Below are 16476 nucleotides of genomic sequence, written 5' to 3' on the forward strand. Positions count from 1 at the left end.
GACACGGACTGGAAGGGTAGGCAGGTGAGTGCATCCAAGGCTCTCCTCTGTGGGCATGACACATTTGTCCACTACATGCTAAAGCACAGCCCAGAAGCACCAGGAACCTCAATTCAAATTTTTATTCTGAATGCCTGTATTCACAGCAGAGGCAGAAGCTGAGCTGCAAACCAGGAAATCTGAGCACTATGGCAAACGCTAAAAGAACAGCCAAGGATGGAACAGCTCTCAGACTTTTACCCCTAACCTTTGCAAAGTGAAAGCTGCTATAGATCCTAGACACCCATCAGAGGGCTTCCAAGTTCTGAGCTCAGGAATGCAGACTCCCAAGACTAACATGGCTTCCAGCAAGTAGAGCTCACCTCAGAACAAGAGGCGACTGCAGGTCCTGGTATTTCTGGCTGTCCCAGAGCAGCACAACCCCAAAGCAACAAGGTCACCATGGGAAACTCTGAACATGCACTGAATCAAAGACACTGAGCAAAACATTCCAGATATAGGGAGCAAGCATTTGAAATACAGATCAGATCTACAACAGTTGTCTACACAAAACAGCAACAAATTCCCAGGGACCGAATCTCCATTACTTCTCCCCTTCTTAGGGCAAGAATCCCTCCTGATTTTAAAGATTTGCTTCAAGTTCATATAAGTATGGAGAGGAAGAAATAGGTGGAGACAAGATCAGTGAAAGAATATGCTTATATTTACTTTTTGACTATCATGCTACAAGACCATCTTTTTCCTAAATTTGGAATTCAGTTTCAAGTTCAACAAACTACACACAAAAAGGCTTGTTTTTGAGAATCAGTTGTCAATTCATTTTTGTATTCATTGCAGTTTAAAACAGGGAGTTCATCCACTGAAATAAGGCCATTTAAGTTCATTTAAAGAGGAAAATAATCAGGTTAAACAGTCTCAAAAGTGTATAGAAATAGTAACAATAATTCTTGATGTGTTTAAGAAAGATAAAAACTGAATCCACTTTGAAACTATGTATGTTTGCAGGAAAAAAAACACTCTCTAATGGCTCCTTGGCAAACTAGACTCAGATAAAACATATGCTATTAAAGACTGTGCTATTTATTAGGATGTAGCACAGCCTTTAAGAACTATTCAAATTGCTGAAGTCTGCACAGGTAAGATAAAGACAATGCCTCAAACTAAAAGAACGTAATCAGAGGATATTATGATTAAATATTTAAAGTCCTGTTGTACGTACTTGCATTTGGACTGGACGAGGCATCGGACAACAAAATCTTCCAGTAGCCCTAGGGGATAAACTATACAGGTAAACCAAAAGATCTTTCCCATCTTTTATTGCTATGCACACAAGACCGATACGGCACTACATCCTCATTTTTATTTTATTTAGTATCCTACACAGGACAGAGACTACCCTGTGCTAATAAAAACAACCACCACATATTTTCCTGGACATCTATTTTAAGTTCCCCTCTCCAGTGTCTGAACTGCTGCCAGAAAAGAAACTTGTCATTCTCCACTCTCAGATACTGGAGGCATTTCCCCTTTTCCAATTGGGAAACACTGGAAGGAGAACTTGCATAATCCCAAATCTCAGCATCTGATGGTATGATTTAAAGTATATTCCTCACATAAAGAAAGCAAAATGTATCTACAACTGACATTCGCTCCAAAATAATGCATTCCCACCATCAGGAAAAACATCAAAAATAGCCCATGTGATTCAAAGCACAAAAGTGGCAATTTGGCCTTCTTAGCCAGGTCTATATACAACAGCATCAGACAAAAGCCATAGATCTTTAACCACTTTGAGCACCAGCAGGAAGAAAAAACAACAGTCCAGGAGAAGCCTCTTTATCTGAGCAACTAAGAGAAACAGAGAAGTGGCACACAGTGAAGGTGTGTGTCACACACACAGGTCTGAGCCCTCCAACTCCAGCCTTCCTGCAGTTCAGTCTTTCAGAGACAAGTTATTGCTGTAAAAGTGTTCCACCACTCCATTTGATGCCGTTTGTCTTATTCTTTTTGAAAGATCCTCATTTTTTTTGTGGCCCTAAGGCAGAGCATCCACAGAAGAGCAAAAAGGCATCTGAACAACTCCCACATCAAGGTGTTTGCCAAAGCAGTGAATTGGAACTGACAGGGGAAACACACAATTTGCTGGTGTCCTACTTACCAATTCAATCATAAACTAGCTCCAGCAATTAAGTGATAATGAATTATTGATACCACTCACTTTGGGGAGCTGAGCACTTACTAGCATTTATGAAGCTGAAGAAACTGAAGTGGGCAAGTGGTATCACCATTCTGTGTAAGGCACAAAGTGAGGCAGACAGCAAGCAGTTTGCCTAATGTTATGTACTGCGAAGAATCACAGTTATCTCTAGGATTTTTTACATGATCACACATCACCTTGATTTGTGTCCCAGTCTACCAGTTTGTAAGATATTCCCACTTCAGAGGGGTACTGCAAGTGCCTCGTGTACAACACTGAATAGTTTCAGTAATCGCTGCATCTTACTACCTTTTTAGCAAGTGTGCTAAAGACACACTGTGTTCAAGGGAAAGGGCAGCAAAAGAGGAAACCGGGGGGGGGGGGGGCCTCAAAACTTGATCTCCTACATATCAGTGGTGGCAGGATTTGTCCCAGAGAAATCAGTGAAGGTCTTCAAGTCCCACCATTTCAAGATACGTTAAGTCCTGTATCCAACTTACACAACTTTTTTGCTAACGCATTCAGCTACAAACTCAATAAAAAGTCCAGGAATCCACTTGTGGATTTAAAACATTCTTACAAGCCACTCAGGACCATCAGTAATTCATACCACATAGCCACATTTCCTATCACTAATGCATAAAAGTAGTCTGGAAAAGAGGAGAAACTCAGTCTCTACCTACCATCCCTCACACAAAAACTTTCCACTCATGTAATTATTTCTTTGCAGTATCAAAAACAAACCAGATACAGGAGGACATAAACATTCACTTCACACTTATCTAATTCACCCCTTCCCAATTCTTTATCAAGCTTGCTGGATTGACAGTCTTACATACTGTCTACACGTACTTACTTAAGTCTCTCACACTTCTAGAGCTTTCACCCCCAATGACAATTTCAAGAGTTGAGGCAGACATGGATCCAGCATTTCAAACTGATGGCCATAATTCATCTGATCCAAGTTAAACTCCACGATGGTTTAATGCTAGCATGCCAACTTCTAATCTGCTCCTCCTGACAGGAATGCTAGCGACATAAACTGCAGGAGGAGGAAGATTAATGCTGGTACTTGCAACATATTCCAGCCTTGCGGATAGGATACCTTTCAGGAAAGGGCAGCTTTCTGGATGGAATTTAAGACGACCAGAGGCAGTGTTCAGACCTACCACAGATGTCTTGCATGATCATATTACTCTGCTTTCCTTGGCCTCAGTTTTCCTTATCTGTTAATGATTACTAATGCTGTCCTATCCCACGGGAATGCTGCAAGCATACATAATTTATGTTTCCATGCTCCTCTGATGCTAAGGGGATGGGTACCTGAAGTTATACAGTGATCAGTAGTTTTCCAAATAATAAAGTTGTTTTTTTAAGAAGCACCATGACAAAAAGCAAAGTATCAATATCAAAAGCCCACAGCTGCATCCGAATAGTCTAGTCCTCAGCAGTAAACAGGCAAAATCATATCCAAACTCTTCGATCAGATATGCAGCTAACAGCTAGTCCAGGGATTCTGATTAAAATATAGGTGGGTCCACCCTGTAATGGAAGAACTTGGTCTCCGAAGCTCCTCAGTCTACTTAACTATCACGTAGACCTAGTTCACACAGTAACTCTACAGGGATAAGCGGTCCACTGAATCTAGTAAATTCAAGTCATTTTAGAGAAGAAAATTAATGGTGCTACTTTAAAGGACAGTATTCACACTCACTGGAGCTTGATAAGAACCCCTGGCACAAGTGTCAATTTTTGTTTTCCTCTTGCAAAAATACACACATCCATTTTTTCTGCTTTATGAAGAGGGGTGGAGTTCTTTTGGGAGGAAGAGAAGGGGACAACTTGGGAAACTTGCTTAAAAACAAATTATGAAACCGTACATTTCAATTTCTCCAAAATGATTTTGCTCTGGAAACATGAAATGACTAGTTCTTCATACAGCTACTTACACCTAGAGTTTCATTTTGACGACTGAGCTCTCTCTCATTCAAAATGTTCTCTAACCAAAACATTTACTACAAAATATGTGTACAATAGTACACATTTTCCAAAACAATAGAACAACACCTTCCTTCAAAAACTGAAAACAAACAACACTGGGGTATTTACTAAGTCTATGCCAAGTTAGTTTTATTATTGGGATGCCAAATTTTGTTTTTTAAAGTAGTTTGGAAGGCTCAAATTTTCAAATGCCCAACTCATCACACCTTCGAGGGCAAGATCTGCAAAGATGGAAAGTGTCCTACTTCCTAAAGGTCATTTGCCTTAGAGGCGTTTCATATTAGACATGCTTCTCTCCCAAGACAGAGACAATCATCAGATATTTTAGAAGATTAAGTCATAAAAGTTTAATTTTAATAGGCTCTGATAACATCATAGACCATATGGCATTGATAGATATGGGCTTAACAAGCAAAAACTGCAAGACAAGCTGGAGTGGATAGCTATCTGCAAATTTTGCCGTCATTCTTGAAAGCTAACTGGCATACTCTGTGCTCATTTTACAGCCAGGAGAAGCAGCAGAGGCTATTTACCCAAAGCTACTCAGCACATGGGCAAGACAGCCAACTCAAAGTTAGTTACCAATTCGAAGCTCAGATTTTACTTCCCTTTAGACTTCATTATCTTTAAAATCAGCAAATAAAAGCTTCAGGAATTTAAAAGTTGAAGATTAATCAAGAAAACCTTTATTTCAAGATCTAACCTGAAAGATTAAAAAAGTGACTGTAAACTGTCCATTTATGTTTTCTCTTCTCATGCTTCAGCAAATTCCAATAAACTAAGCCCACATTCAATGATACCATATACAGGCCCAAAGGAAGTTACACTGACTGCTTCTTACGTGGAAAAGTCTTTTGACAGAGGCAGGCTGCCTAACTTTGTGAATGTTGATGAACTAGCAAATGAAGCACCAACACTGCAAGGAAGAATTAGCTAAATCACACTTTATAAGCTGAACAGTTTCCCCATGATCTATTTATAAGGAGCACCAACAGCCAACATGCAAGCAACTCCAGTTTCAGCCTTATTTAGGACCAGAATATCCTGCCAGTGATCAGAACCGCTTTTTATATCTTCAGGTTTCATTTGACTCAGCTAATTGGATATTAAGCTCCAATAAGGTGGACATTTACCTACAGATAACACAAGGAAATTGGAAAGTAAGCAGCCTGAGGCTATCCTGAAGACTGTTAACCAAATAGCAAGCCAGAGCTCCATTAAAACAATTCATCAGAAAACCTATATAGTCCCTTGGCAGATTTTCAAGTATCCCATTAGAAATTTTCAGGATACCCAATCTGATTAGACAGTAAAGTCTAGCTCATGTAGAAGTCATTAATAAGTAGAGAGCCCTCAATTTGAAAGCCTGAAAGTTATCAAAGCTATTTCAAGAAGAGACAACAGGCATTTCCACTATAATTAATGTGCATAGTTTTGTGTAAGAATAGTAAAAGCTTTCTATTTTACATAAAAAATAGTGAGACTGATGATAAGCTATAGGTATGCAAATCATTGTCATCAAGTACGCACTAATTCTGGGTGCTCCCTGCTGATGTAACTAGAAAAGGGATACATTTATAAGTTACCTCAAAACAGCATACATCCAGAAACTCCGAATCAGGAGTTCTCCTCAAAATATCTACTAATATCTCATCTGTTCAAAAGGACAGGCATTTCAAAAGATCATTTAAACCTACAGTGCATCAAAGAGGAAATTATACTATAAAACACTTCTTCACTATATTTTATTAAAACTGGAAGGTGGAGGAGAAATGGCTATTGTGCACTAATCCTTAATGGACATATAATTCAAGTATGAAATAAGGTCACTGTAACAATTTTGGACTCATTTTGGAAGAGAAAAGTTGCAATGAAAATGAAGAAATATTTTTAAAAAGCTAAAGAGTGATGCTGTCAGCAATCTTTACAAGGAAGAGCGAGCTGACATCATTCTACTTCAAATTTGCAATTTAGGAAATAACACCCCTCATGAAAGATTTTTAATGTACAGTTGGTACTGCCAATTTTTATTGCCCACAAATAATATGAGGAACCCTGCTAGCAGTGTCCTTTTTGTCTTCTAGGTACTCTGTTAATGCTCTAATTGAATCATCTTGACCTTTGGTCAAAAGCACAATCCTGATTGGTTAAATACACTTGGTTATTCTCTTTTCAGAGAAAGAAAAAGGCATTGATTCCTCAAACTCATACACTGTTTGCAGATTTGGGGTGAAGCCCTTGATAAATTGACTGTAGAAGGAAAATTACTTGTACTTTGTTTTAGAGCTCATAGGCAGAAACATCATTTGATTTTTCAAACTTAACTTCATGCTTTCTGATATCCAAAACTGGTACGTCCCCAAGACTGAAAATGGCTAACATAAGTGGAGGTAGAACTCACCTTTTAAGAAATGGCCAGCAAGCAAAAATTTCTTTGAGAATGTAAACTAGAATTCCAACAGGACTTGAGTTAATAAGGGGCAAGTTTATCATGCAAAACCTCATGGTAAAGCAACCAATCTATTTCATGTAAAGGTTCGCTTTTTTTTTTTTTTTTTTTTAAATCTACCCTTTATTCTATGCAGGCTTTTATCTCACCCACAATCGTGCATTTGAAATTCATTCAGCACTTCATTAAGTGATGTGACTAACATCAGCCTCATCCAATTTTTTTCTCTCCACTTTCAACCTTTCAGAAGGTTGTCTTAAAAGAAATAAAAAGCCTATTTTGAGTTTGAAGAGACAATAATCAACACAAACACACTGTTACTTTTCTTAGCCAATTTTGAACTACGTTCGATTAGTTGAATGATTTTGTCTCTTAAAGCTGATTAAGCAGTACATACAGTTCTTCCAGACTCCAGAATTCCCCAAGTGCGGTTTCCATTCTGTCAGCCTGAGTGGGTCTTGATTTCAGTATCTATATTGCATCTCTCCCATTACATGAACAAGCAAAGTTATAGTCTCATTTTAACATGATGTCAGTCAATTCATTGATGAGGCATGTTTCCTATCACTGTTCAGGCCATTGCAGGTTTTTAATCCCTCTTCAGCCCCATGATCAGCATACTGATAAATTACAAACAGCCCCAAATTCTGCAGATAGATGGCCATTCTCAAGACAAAATGCATGCATTTCAGGTTCCAGTTAGACCATATATTGGTTTTAGAGGTGTGCAGTTCCAGCCAGTTCCCAAGATTGCATAGTTTTAGCCCTACCCTTATGAGTGATTTATGCCATTGACAGGAGACTTGTTAGCAAGTTAAAGGAGTATTTTGCCTTTGAAGTTCGTTGTCATTGCTGTAACGTGTTTCCATCGGAGGTTAAGTGCCAAGTCCATTAATATATCTATTCATGAAGAACTGACGTGCTTGTCATGCCTAGCAAAGGAGAGATATTCTGCATATTTAACATTAGGAACTGTTCTAGCACATTTCATATCAGCATCTCTAATACAGCGCCTATGTTCACAAAATATTTAGCCATTTATACTTGCACACTTTGCATATTAAATATGCAAATAAATATTAACTGTATTAAATATTAACTGTATTTCATGAGTGATGATTGAGAAATTGAGTAATTTGCTCAAGATGCACAATTCACTGTGCAAGAACCTAGGGAGACCAACTCCCACACACTGCTCTAACCAAACATCATCTTCCAATCTCTGTTACAACAGAAGATCCAAATAGCCCAAATCTTGGCTTCAACACTTCAAAGCTAAGCAACAGATAAGGGTAAAGACAGGCAAAGAAGAGCAAGTTCAGCAGCATAAGATCACCCTGCGTGTCACAGTTTCCTATGCCGGGAATCTCGTGTTCCATTGAGTATGCAATGCAAGATCCAAATCAAAAGAGGAAAGATGAAGTGGGCCACAAAATACAGGAAAAGCAGCCTCGCTACAGAACAGCGGTACAAACTGGGATACTGGACTGCAATTGCAGAAGAAAGGAGGCAGAGCAGTGCAGAGCACTGGCAATAGATGGAGGCAAGAGAAAGCGGACACGTTTCACAGCTGCAGGTTTGGCCTATAGAAACATATAACCCTCATATATACAATCTTAGCATGTATAGATAACTATATGCACACATCAGCTTATTACTTTTTAAAGCAGAGTGTAAGGCATGAGGAGTAAACTGATGCCAAGAACTATGCAATTGTGCAATTTCAGGTGAGGTCTTGAGGCACAAAGAAAAAGAGGAAGGGGTACTGAGGCACAAATAGTAGGGAGATGAGACAGATAGATATGGAGAGAAGCAGGTGAAGACTAAGTCATTAGTGTGCAGCTTCAGAACAAGAGAACAGGGATACAGGCAGAGAAAGAAAGGGAAAGAAGAAAGAATTTGACAAGAAAGGGGTTCAGAGTCTTAAAAAGAATGGCTATTTCAGCTGCAGAATTTTAACTAAGCGTACAGAACGACCAGCAGAAACATTTTATTGCCCTTGACATAACTCATTGTTGTGTCAGGAGAAGACCAGCAGAATTCAGCCTCACGACTCCAAACCCAGAACACAAGCTTCTGCCAACTCAGATAACAAAATAATTGCTGTGCTGTTTGCTGGCAATGTCCATGTTCTCTGTGAAGCAGCCAGTAGCCTAGCGGGTTCAACACGCTACTGCACAATAGGTTACCCATGAACAGCAAGCCCTCTGGACAACTAACAGTACCACAGATTGCCAACTCTTGCCATGCTTTACCAAGGGGAAAAAAAATGCATTTTGTCAAATCTATAGATTTTCATAATTATGTCAATTTGTGGATCCATATAATCTGTTTCACACTTTTCTAAGTCTGAAAAATCCTGTTTGAAAAAATCTTAATGACTTTAGTGTAACAGCAATAAATAAATAAATAAATAAAAGAAGAAGAGAAAGGGAAAATAGGAAGACTTGAGAAAAATTCATAGTATCAAGAAAAATATTTACTTACCTTGCACCTAAATTCTAATAAGGAAATGGAATATTCCTACAGGGAGAAGAGCTACTTCAAACATTAGAAATATATATGCATGTAGCTATTTGTAGTATAAAGCTCCTGACTAAAATTAGGGTTCCATAGTGCTAATTGCATAAAAGAAAGACTGGAAGACCAACAGCTGTTGTCCAAAAAAAACTGATTAAGCTGATAAGAAGGAAGTCCATCTGGTGGTGAAAGAGAACTTGCCCAAAGTCACACTGCTGACCAGTTACACAACCAGCAGTACAACCCAGACCACCAAGACCCAGAACAACTCCTTGCCCAGCAGAGCACGAGTCTTCCACTGTCATGGATTGGCTGGCAACTGAACTTTGTCCGGAGCCACAAAGGTCACCTTAATTGTTGATAATTGAGGTAACTTTCTGCAAAACATATAAAGTATGAGAGAAAACTCCAAAGAAAGAAGGAATTAGAACAGGGAGGAGAAAGTCACACTTATTAGCCAGAATTCACATCTTAATATTTAATAGGACCACAACCTACTTGCTGCAGTAACCTGTTTCTTTTTTGTTGTTTTGTTTTTAAATCAAAAACAGAGATAAATGCACTCAGAAAAACATTAATTAATTAATTTAATAATAACTAAAATGGAACTTTCGATCCAACAAACTTAGCTGTTTCAAAATACGCCAGAGACCACCTCATTTGACCTACCTCAACTGATTTAATCGGTTTCCATCTAAAATCTTCAATAAAAGGAACCCCCAAACCAACTGAATGCCAAAACAGGAATCTCTTCCCTTCCTCCCTTTTTTTCTCCCTTCCCACAAGGAGCCATCTGGAATGAGAATCTGTCTACTAAGCAGACAGAAGGTAACATCACAATACCAGAGACTCATAGCAAGGTATGGGACTATGGGATTTTCTCTAAATTAAAGAAAACAAATCAGGATCCTCACTGGAAAAAAAGAACGGCCAAAAAAAAAAAACCCCTCTAAAACTGAAAAATTATGGTTTTAGCCCTACTGAAACAAATACTATTTTATAACACACAACAGCACATTTCAACCTAAGCACTTTACAATCTTCAGTAAATTAAGCCTCACAGGGTGCCCAAGAGGTACAATATCCATTCTAAAACTGGAACCTACTGGTTAAGGGCACACAGTATCAGGACCTCACTAGATCTGCCACAAGTTCATTAATCTCTAGTCCTAAATGATCCTACACAGTGGGTTAAAGGCTTATTCCCACAGTATAGGCAGCACTTTAGGATAGTTTAATGGCAACATCACCTTCCATTCATTATCTCAGCTTCCAGTTCACAACGACATACCTCACATTGCAATTTATGCAACTGTTTACTCATACACAGTATGATATATTTTTTCACTTTACTTGATGAGTTTTAACTGTGCTTAGGTTCATAACCGTTCAGGTCACTGCAGGAAGAAGGCTCAAAAAACAGAAGAGAATGTTCTCACTGACTGCTCTCTTGCTAATTGCTTCCATTTTGAGCATGTTTATCTGGGTGCATTTGATTAGCTGTCCACATTATTCCCTAGTCCTTAAACACATTTCTAATGCTAATAGCAAGTATTTCTTACTCCTCTCAAACTTTCAAAGAGGACATGCTCTTATAAGCAGCAGCTAAATTAAATATCCCCTTCCACAAGCTTTCTGCAATCAAGATATGAGTATCTGTGTAAGCAGCTAGAAAGAAGAACAAAGGTATCAGTAGCTCAGTTTAGAAATCTCCTCACTACCTCACATTTCTCAAGCACAAATTAAAACATTCACAAACACACACCAAAACCAATTAGCTTTAAACTATCTTCTCACTTGAAAGGACTTTCCTGTGCTGATAGTCAACACTGGTTGCAATATAAGGTGGGCTTAAACTGACTTTTAACCTGACACTTTTACCAGTGCAAGAGACTGCATTAAAAAGACTCAAAAACATGATCAAGTAACTGAAGTCTAACAAGTTTCTACATGTCAAATAAGCAAGTATCTGGATACACACTCTTAGTCCATAGCAAATCCAATGTAAAACACACAGCTCAAACTTTCCATTGATTACATATGTATACACATAGAAGCTACAAGTTCTATTATAAGAGATACTCATTTGGTTGAGTGTTTTCTGCCCAGGTTTTTCTTCTAGCTACATTAAAAAAAAAAAAAAAAGACACAAGGTGAGAATTTAAAACATATACAAGTTCCCCCTCAAATTCTTCAGCAGTCAGCAAATTTATGATAATAAACTGATTATACTAATGACAGACTATAAAATTCCCTTCAGCCATGGTCTACTTATATTTGAGGCAAAGGGCAGTCTGTCATTCAATGTTATACTTTAGAGACACCTTAAAATACATCTCATCATTAAAATTGGTTTCATTTGAAACACTTTATTCTGCATCTTGGCATATCCTGTTATGAGAACTTGCCAGAGCAGGAGAGTTTTGCTTTAACACTTAAAAATATTAAAATGAAAAAACAAACCAAGAACTGCTGAAGCAGAAGGTCTTTCTACCTCTTCACCTTCAAAACCCACCTGTTGACACAGGAATTGTTTTCAAGTTCAATCTCTGAATATGCCAGTTTAAGTACTCATCACACAGTGCTCCCTACTGAAGGTAGGGCATCATCAGCTTCGAGCTGCAGCAGGTAGGTCAGTGACAGCATTCTTCTACCAATTCGTAAAAATCATCATTACCTCCCATAACAGAGAAGATACTGAATTTTAGAGCTCCGCCATCATCACCACAGGTCTCTCTCCAACATGTCTGCTACATTACTGCATTTCTGCATAGACAGACAGACACAGCAACTACAGGACCAGATAAACCACTGAAGATATTCTGGTAAAATTTATTGGTTTAAAAGAGAAATCTGTCCAGAGGCGATAAGTTAATTTTGTGTCAGGTCTTCACAGACAATCACCCTTAAACAGAGAGATGCTTGAACCTCAGCTCGCTCCATCATTACTGCCTAAAAAAACATCATCTGTCTATTATAGGGCCTACCAGTTTAACAGCAAAGGGAGCCATTTTATCCCTCACCTGGTCAATAATCAACATACAAACAGAAGCCGGATGCAAGGCAACCTTTCTCACAGTAAACTCAGATACACGTTATAGTATCACCACGGAAGTTTTCCATCCAAAGTAGTACTGAGCTTGCTAGTTTCCCAATGTATCAGACGCTAAGCCTGACTAAGCTTAAAACGTATTCTCTCATATTCGTACCAAAGGTGCATTTTCACCATCTATTTTATAGTCAACAACAATCTCCACTTCCTATCACAACATGTGGTTGCAACATTGCAATCACATTTTCAGCCTCACAGCCCTCAACAACTGGGGGCAACAACAGTCATGACAAAGTTGTGACAAGCAGGACAGCTGGAAGCTCCCAAACCCAGCAACTCCCCACACCTGAGGAGCAACAGGAGCGGGCACAGCTCTAGCCAAGACCTGCTCCTTTTCCTGCCACTATTAAAACTCTCTGAAGTTTATGTGAAATCCACAAAATAATCACCAACTTCCTTCAGTCCCTGCCTCAAAAGTGTAATTGCAGGAGTAGAGTCTGGCAACATAACTGTTCATACCCCAAAAGCAAAGGAAGCAGAGACAGCTACACACTGCTCGACAGCATGCATAATGCTTTTGACAGTAACAGAAAGAGTAGGATAGCAATTGTCTAAAAAGGAAGACTTTGGCAAGCAAGCTCAAACATCAAATGCCTAATAACTAGAAACTGATCTGGGAGAACCTGTCTGTGGGCCCCGGATCCTGGTAGAAATTCCAAGTATTTTCCACGCAACCCACATGGAGCTTTTCACTAAGGTAATACCACCCGACTTCTCACTGTCACTGCTGGCAGATTTACTTCTTCAGCAAGTATCCAGCGCCTGTTGTGTACCACTTATTTCTCCTATCAGTTTGCTGCGTTGGAAGATTCTTGACTTGCCAGAGCTACTGTAAGAGTCCTCATTCATCTCTAACACACTGCCATGCTACAGAAATCCACAGCTGGCTTACGTAACGAAGCAGAAAAACACTTGTTTTGAAGAACTAGATTCTACAGACTAGACTAGACAGAACTGTATCAAGAATAACAAATAAATATACTGTATACAGAGGACAGACATGAGTCTCCAAGTAAACAGCGGTTTTCTTGCCCTCTTTATGTATACAGCAGTAGAGCAGAAGAGTATTCAACAGTTCTCTTCCCATACAGTATAGGCAGTTTTTCAGAAACTCATATTAGAAGCAATATCTCTAAGTGTCAGTTCAAGTGAAGATTCACATAAGGAAATGTTAAGTATTTCCTCAGCACATACATAAGTTTTACGCTAACGGACATTACACAACGCAGGCTAATGTGGTAACATTATTCTTCAAGCAACTCCTACCCCTGCTGGGTTTGGGGGATGCTTTGTTTTTTCCAAGCTTTTAAAGTGTGCTAGCAAATCATAATGAAGGCACACACGTGCAGCCCTGTGTGTTTATGTTTTACATGGGGCCAGGGCCTGATTCTAACAGCATTAGTTCAGAAGAGTGGTGATGATGATGAAAAAACCTCTCCCCAGCACAGAGAAAGCTAAGTATATTTTCTAAGAGGTATAATACCTATGTCATACATTTGGCTTATTCATTAGAAAGGTCTTTACATTGGACAGTGACATCTTGGAGACCACATGTAAGAATTTCAGCTATGCATTGCATTCTGACTCTCCAGCCATTTGAAGATGGACATTTTTAAGACCTACTTCACAGCTGTAACAGGAATAAGGTTTGTTGTTGTCAGAAAAAAACTGATCTTCCTTTTCAGTTCATATATAATTTTTTAAAGCGGCTCATTTAGCAAAACAGTAATGACTCTTGCCATCACTTCCCTCCTTAGCAGAAGATACACAGGTTAAAGAAAAGAAAGAAAAACAAACAAAAAAAAGCTATTTTCAAAACCTATCTGGTAGTTTTAGGTTTCTTTGAATAAAAAGCAAAATTCTTCTCTTGAAGATACAGCATAGCAGCAGTCAGAATTACATTCAGAGTTAATTCTTCTTTTAGGGCTCATCTATATTTTACTGGTTTATACAGCTATAATGTATGTGCAGTTCTCCTAAGCAACCCCTTTCCTAGACTCACCATAACTTTGTATAGTTTAGCTTGTATTACTTAAGTAGCACAAACTAGGGAAGAAGGAAAACATAGAGGTCTGTTTTCTAACTAACAAATCTTCTCCTGCACTAACTTAACCTGATAATGTTGTTACAGTCTGTTAACTGGAATACTTGCAGGACTTAATCTACACCCAGGAGCGCCTGAGCTGACAGGGAGCCAAAGTAAAGCTCTGGGAACAGGGTCAGAGCATGGCACTCGCAGGGCAGCAGGAGGGGACGGGACCTGAGCACTAGCTGGTTACACTGGCAAAAGCATGGCAGAGATGAGGGTGGCTGGGTGTGCATGTGTGTGCGTGCACACTCACGAGAGCTCGATGAGACCTGAAGAGAGGTGGGGAAAGGAAAGCAATCAGGGAGTTCCCGCACTGGGAAAAGAGGTTAAAGCTTCAGATAGATAGTCTCTTTCTTTCTGTTCAATTATCGGTTGCAATTTCAAGTCGAAATTAAACCAGCCTTGTTTTAAGTTCACGCTATCACTTGTTAGTGTGAACTTGTAACACTTAACAAGATAAAACCCTTCCCATGCAAATAAGGCCTTTCATGAACAAAAGCAACATTTGATCCAACTACACTATTACAAATAAATATCCAAATGAAAGATCAAACTTTGCCTTGCAAATCTTCACTGACACAATCCAAGACAACAGTTATTTCCGCACTCTAACCGGAACAACTGTTTAGATAGAGAGTTGATACAGTGTTTATTTTCTGTTAATTGAAATTGATCCCCAGGGTTTCAGGGTTTCCTATCTGTACCCAAAAAAAGACTCAATGGGAAAGAAATATTTTCAGGAGTTATCAGAATGAAAATTCAGAACAGAGTGAAAGCGAGGCAGAGACAAACTAATTCTCCCTGTAGGAAGGTGGCAGAGGTGCCAAAATATACAGAGTAAGAAACATTTATAAAAATTCCCCAATGATCCACTATTTTACTCTTCAAAGGAAAAACTGAACACATTAAGAAAAATTTTCAGGAAGCTCTCTGAATCTGCCTCAAAGTAAGCCAGAGGTTCTGGTCAAATAACTGTAGGGTAACTGTTGTGCAAGAATGGCAGGCAGACTTCTTGGTTCGCAGACAGAAAGCTAAAGTACTAACTTCCATAAGAGAAACAGGTCTTATTTGTCACTGCCCACAGGGGAAGGTGGAATAAGGATATGGGTGGGGGTGGTTGGGAAATCTTAATATATTAAGATGAGTATCTCATAGCATGGAATCCTCCATGTTAATATAATGGTAATATTACAGGCAAATATATTCAAACACATGGAAACACACACCTAGCTAAGAATAATGAGGTGTAGTTTTGGCAACACTACTGCATTATAATGGAACTTAATAAGGAGTAATGCAACACAATCTACATAAACAAACTCAAGCTTCGCCTGAAGGTTTCCAAATAAGGAACTGCCGAAATAACTGCAAAAAAGAACCCCAAACTTATATGAGAACTTCACAAGCATTACAAATGTTGCATCCGAAGTTTAAAATTATATAACTTCAAAACAGTGCAAGTTTCATTAGGCTTCCAGTCCTTCCTACCCATCTAAATCCAACTTAAACCAAAGTTTTACCAAAGAAGCTGTGCAACTTAGGAGTCCCTCATGACAACAAATACTCTTCAAAAAAAAAAAATAAAAAAAAAAGAAATTCAGTTCCATCATCTGAGTTTTACCCACTGTGTATCATCACTTCATTGCCAGGGAGCAATTCAAAAACAGACACAGCAGCATGAAGCCAGGCTACTTACACTTTCTGGAAAAGCGCCTGCTAAGATCATGTTGCAGAAATAATTCACACCTGCAGCAGAGCTGCATAAAACATAATCAACTCGCTGACTTCGACAGACAGTGTAAAAACAAAAAAATTCCGAAAGCATGAATTAAAAAAAGTGGAAAAGCCACCTTTAACGCCCCAAATCAGCCCGCGCACACACTACGCGCATCTCACCCCTCCGCGCTCCTCGAGCCCCGCTACCTGCGGTCGAGGGGAGGCGGCGCCGAGGCGGCCCCGCGGCGCCAACGCCCTGACCCCAACGGCCGGCGCGACGCACCGCCCCGCCCCGACCCCAACGGCCGGCGCGACGCACCGCAGTAGCGCGCACACGGCCGCGCTCACTCGCACCCCCCCGAGGGGCGGACACACACACGGACACACTCGCC

General features: G+C 39.4%; 1 protein-coding gene across 2 annotated transcripts in view; it reads right to left on the reverse strand.

Annotated features, from left to right (window-relative positions):
• Positions 1-16089, reverse strand: part of LDLRAD3 (low density lipoprotein receptor class A domain containing 3) — a 123351-nt gene extending 107262 nt beyond the window's left edge. For both annotated transcript variants that reach the window (XM_026055590.1, XM_026055588.1), the window contains exon 1: positions 16065-16089. The gene's annotated coding sequence lies outside the window, so the exon portion shown is untranslated. The remainder of the gene's footprint in view (positions 1-16064) is intronic.
• Between the last annotated feature and the right edge of the window lie 387 nt (positions 16090-16476).

This window comes from Apteryx rowi, unplaced genomic scaffold, assembly GCF_003343035.1.
Source record: "Apteryx rowi isolate R43461 unplaced genomic scaffold, aptRow1 scaffold_124, whole genome shotgun sequence".
Taxonomy (NCBI): domain Eukaryota; kingdom Metazoa; phylum Chordata; class Aves; order Apterygiformes; family Apterygidae; genus Apteryx; species Apteryx rowi.